Source organism: Leiobunum rupestre, chromosome 8 (genome assembly GCF_980474605.1).
Source record: "Leiobunum rupestre chromosome 8, qqLeiRupe1.1.hap1, whole genome shotgun sequence".
Taxonomy (NCBI): Eukaryota; Metazoa; Arthropoda; class Arachnida; order Opiliones; family Sclerosomatidae; genus Leiobunum; species Leiobunum rupestre.
Window position 1 is genome coordinate 36,443,015 of NC_143391.1, and position 5,750 is coordinate 36,448,764.

The window sequence follows — 5,750 nt, forward strand, 5'->3', positions numbered from 1 at the left end:
GCGTAATAGCAAATAAAAAAATGGCGTTATCGTTAATTATTACACTTTTTTATTTTTTTATTATTAAGGAATAGGTGTGTGACCCAAACCATCTACGCGGGGGACTAAACAATGTAATAATATAATAAAAAAGGTTTAATAATTAACATAAATTAAGTTACAACAAGTATATTAAATTATATTTTTTTAATAATAAAAAGTATTATTGAAATATGCACATGGTGCACACCATGATTTTCAAAATATTAACAATAATTTACTGCCATAGTAGGGCTGCGTTCAGTGAAGCTCAACGGACTTATTGTTGAATAAATGTTGCGGCTCTCGGTACGTCTTCAATCTTACTTTTACTTCTCATTTTCAGTTTCGACGTCCGCGTTTCTCAACGAAATCATCGGCAAGTTTTTTTCTTTTCTCAAAGGTAAATTGAGGTCACCAGGTGACTATATTTAAGCGAAGAATGGGACATACATTAATGAAATAGTCGTCAAATTTTAACACTAGGGACTGATTGATAATTCTTATCTTATATATAATCCTCAATGTTTGTGTGTTTGTGGCTTCCGTGGACCGATCAACGACCGTCCCCTAACTTTTCTCCCCCCTCGCTCTCGGTCTCTCGCTCGCCCTCTTGAACCCGTTCTGGTTGTCCCCCTACGTTTTCGCCCTCCCGCAGCCGCTAATTAGTCCCCGGCCAACAAATATAAAGGCTCCAAAGTTAGCGGTTAAAACCGCGTACGGAAAGTATGACAGCAGTTCGTAAGAACTCTTTTTTGCCTTCCTCTGTAAAAGAATGGAACTTGCTACCGGACCATTTAAAGTGCATTCCTCTTCGCTCGAAATTTCTGCGGGAATTGAAGCGACATCTCGAACTCCAGTAGTAATTTTTACGTCTCCGAGGGGACTATGTCGCTTAGGAGGGGTTTTACAATCATCGTGTCTGTGTGTTTGTCTGTCTGTCTGTGTGTCTGTGTGTCTGTGTGTGTGTCTATATTCTGCGAACGCGTTCCCGGGGCAAAGTCCAAAACGCGTTACCGGAGCAAAGTCGAAAAACCGTTTTTGCAGAACTTTAAAGTTTGGCAAAACCACCGTCTGACGGTAAGCGTTAACGGTTGGTGCGGTCTGGTGGGGTTTGTTGCGGTTGTTTTTTTTTCGTTAACGCTCACCGTCTTGACTGTTTCAAGTTAGTTTCATTGGAAATGTTATTATTGTAATGTTTATGTGTAGTGTGGGAATGTTGAGATATGGCGGTTGTGGGTGATGTTTTTGTTGTGTATGCGTTTTGTATGTATGGGTGTTTGCTCTCCAACTTCTGACTTTTGGGACGGACCGAGTGCTGAGGGTTACGATAAACGTCTCAACGTCCAAATGGCAGGGTTTCCACCAATTGTGTACGGTATTCGTCTTAGTATCAATTTTGCGATCGCATCGGGCGGGATTCGAACCCGAGCCCTCCTGCATGATAGTCGAGTGTTCTACCACAGAACCACCGATACATGATACGGTTCAAAGAAAATTATAAGCTCAGCTTAAGCGGAATCGTTTATAACAAATTAACAAAGCATTAAATTTCAGTTTTTAAAATAGAATGAAATTTCGTGTTCCATTCAAATTATTGCATCGAATGTAACGTCTTCTCTGTTGATTAAAAAGGATGCGCCACCCAGGACTCGAACCCGAGCCCTTCTATATGACAGGCGAATGTTCTACAACTGAACCACTGATGCATATAACATTTCTTAGAAAATTATAAACTCAGCTTTCCAGAAGAGTATATTAATGGTTTTTAAAGTCTACATTTTTTACGTATGAAATTTTAAAGGTCAAATCTTGTTTGTTGTGTTTTTTAACTGATCGAGATTACGTTCTTTTTTGTCTAATCTTTGGTATTGTTGGCTTTTTCTGTCTTATATTTGTATCTACTATTTTTTAAGTTTATTTCCTTTTTCCCGCAAAATCGTCCAGTCTTAGAGGAACCTTTATGAGCGTAAGTCATGTCAAAAGCTTATCCGGTTTCATTATAATAACGTGAAAAATCGTATTTGTGAATGGTAAGGTGTTGTGCTTCTTGATATTATATTTTCTATTGCTTGATTTCTAAGTATTTGAACTAATTTATTGCTTGACTGCGTTATAATATTTTTCTATGAATTATTTTGATTCTGAAGTCTGATTGCTTGACTGCGTTATAATATTTTTCAATGAGTTTTGTTTCTGAAGTCTGATTGATTGGGTTGTTATTGTGTATTTTTCTATTCGTTATTTTTATTTTTTGATATTATAATATTTTAAAATAGATATAGTATAACGTTACTTCTGCGTATTTCGAATGTGCGTGACGTGGAGGGTATTTTCACGTTTTATTACGATCAGTTTTTTTTAATTTTAAATATCTTTCGTTTTATTTGTATTTTATTTCGTTTTTTCAGTCGTATATTGTTACACTTATGTTGGTCTGGTTTTTAACTGGGTCGTCATTACTTCGTAATTTATTTTAAACGTTTTCTCGACCGATTAAGCTGTTTAATTTGAAATAAAATGAGCGTTAAAGATGCGGCAAGTATTTCGTAAGTGAGAAAAATACAAATACCCTCTGTAGACATTTCTTTCATTAAAATTGGCTTCGTATTATATTTAACTGAAAAACTTGTACCGTAAATAGGGTTAAATTCAATTGTGCATTGTTTTAGTACGTCTAACTCGCTGTTGTAACTACTAAATTTATAATATTCTGAATAAATTATACTCGGTTGTTTCGTCTCAATTATTTTAATTATAATTAAAATTTTATACCGGGCGGGATTGAACCGGGATTACGTTTTTAGTAAATAACTCGGAATTGCGGAAATATATCTTTAAGGGTCATCTCGAGAAATTAATACCGCTAGGGACAATTCTTCCGAGGAGAGGTATATTTTGGCTTGCCAACTTGTTTATTATTGCTCAGTTGATTGTATATACTGTATATATTTTTGTATGTGTTCACTATTACACATTTTATTCTGTATCTCTTTCATACTAGCGTGATGGGCATTGCCTTTTGCTAGTTTCAATAAACTTTAGAACTTTAGTAAGCGAGTATTGCTTTTCGCCCGTATTCTTTACCTTATTATTTTTCGGTTTTCTTTCGCGTACTGAAAGTTAGCGAGTTTTGCTTTTCGCCCGTATCCTTTATCGTACTATTTTTCGGTATTCTTTCGCGTATTGAAAGTTAGCGAGTTTTGCTTTTCGCCCGTATTCTTTTCCGTATTCTTTCACGTATTGAAAGTTAGCGAGTTTTGATTTTCGCCCGTATTCTTTTGCGTATTATTTTTCGGTATTCTTTCGCGTATTGAAAGTTACCGAGTTTTGCTTTTCGCCCGTATTCTTTACCGTATTATTTTTCCGTATTCTTTCGAGTTTTGCTTTTCGCGAACCTTATTATTTTTCGGTATTCTTTCGAGTTTCGCTTTTCGCGAACCTTATTATTTTTCGGTTTTCTTTCGCGTATTGAAAGTTAGCGGGTTTGGCTGGGTTTTTAAAACTTAGTTAGCTCTTCAGTCAGCTAATTAAGGAACAAACACAAAGTTAGCTCTCCCAAAAGTTATTAGGAAGAATCGTCAGAAGGAAATAAAAATACGAAGTTTTCTGGCGAAAGTTTTGTTATAGTGCCGTACTTTTATTGCGTACAAATCAAACAGACCCCGGGCGAAGCCGGGTGTTAAAGCTAGTGTTTTATAAATGAAAATACAAAGTAGTTCCCGACCGAAACGAGTCTGGTTGGAGTAACGGCACTAGCTTCTCAGAGGTTGTGCGTATGATCTAGCGATTGCTACAGACAAGTTAAAGAGTCATAAGAACGTTTTTCAACCATATATAGGTAATAGGGCTATGCGAATAGTGTTTTTTAGGTATTTGGCAAATACCACATACGTCGTTTTTTGGGAACCATCTGTCGGATCGAATTTCGAAAATGACCAAGTAATTTGACCAATTAAATAGCGCGACGTTTAAAAATTTGGACCAAATTCATTTTTTTATCAAATTATTCTATCAAATACCAAAGTAAAGAGGCTCACTCGCCTGAGTCGCCTCTCTAGTCTAAATTCTGTATAATTATCTTAAGAGTTCCAACTAGTCTAGATATTATGGAATCACCCCTCCCAAAATGGTTTCTTCCACTCTATAGTGTATACATCTACTTCCTAGCTATCTTGTGCCCATACAATTCATTCCTCTTTGCAAACGTCAAGATAACTTGCAAGTTTGAATTTTGTTTGCTTCGTCACTCGTGACCTTCGGTTTCCTCGCGCAGAAAAGAACGTTAGGTTTTTTGGTTTACTAACTTAGTGTTCTCTGGTGGTAGAAATTTGATGCAAATACCAAATAATTTGATAAATTTTGATTAAAATCGACAAAATCAAATTAAATTTTAAATAGAATAGTCGGTTTTTCAAAGTTCACTATTTGGTATTCTAGAATTTTAAAAACTAGAATTCGATTTTTCGGTGCGAATAGTTAAAACTAAAAATTACCAAATAATTTGGTCAAATCGAATAATGACGAATACTTTGCACAGCCTTAATAGGTAACGGTACTATTAGGTCGACTTGTTTGTATGAGAAAATAACGTGGGTTGGGGTTCACGCTATGGGGAAATGCATAGAAATCTCATAGGTAACTAGAATGCTGCCGTGTAACTGGTAAATGGACCAAACGCCGTGGCAGACGATAGCCAGATCTCAGCCAATCAGAACTCAAAGAGTGGTTCTGCCAAGAATTTAATGTCACCAGAGAGAATGACGTCACCTAGCTCCCGAGATAGTAGCGGAACCGAGGAGGATTATTATCCTCCTTGGCGGAACCACTCTACGGCCTCTCATTAGCTGAAGGTTCAAAACGAACTGGCGACAAGCTCGGCCGTAGGCGGCAGCGTTCTAGTTACCTGTGAGATTTCTATGGGGAAATGAGGGATGTCGGTCACGAGCGATGTCTCGAAAACCGCTTTATCAACAAGCTTGAAATTTTACATGGATATTCCTTAAAGTATTTGTGCCTTTTGATAATTATGTGTATTTTAATTAAAATTAAGGAACTGAAAACGAGGTTTAAAGATCATTATTATAAAATAAAATATACCAGATGGCGATACTTATACCGCTGCTAAATTTATTAGCATTATTGTTTTGACATGGCCAACTTTGACACTTGTCAAAGTAGGCCGTGGTTTTGATCTGATTGGTTTATCAAGAGGAAATAGGGAAGAGTGTAGCTCTTAAAGGGCACGGTTTATAGAATCTACACAGGTTGGAGCTCCCTGTACCTTCGTACATGCTAGCGATTAGGTCCCCTTATTTTCTACTGCCTGCCAACCCTATTCCAGACTCAGCTATCTACGCGCCACCTGTATGTTATAAAGAGTACTAATGTACTTTATATACAATTTGTTAACAATTAATTTGAAATATAAATACAACAAAAGCTTCACCTGTTTTTCTATTTAATTTATATATTTAAAATTTTTATTTAAAACCAAGATTATAGAGAAAAATATCCACGTGTCTATCTACGCTAAGGCCTAAGCTAATAATAATATCATGTAAGAATAAGTAAAGGAAGATAAATGGGAGCGCGCTTCTCACCCCATCCTAAAGGTTCACACCCACAGACGGGAGCGTTAGGGGGGAAAGAAAACGGGGTTCCCGGGGTAAAATATTTGGGACGTTACTTTGAGCTACATCATTTGGCGCCCTCTTTACATAGCGAGAAAT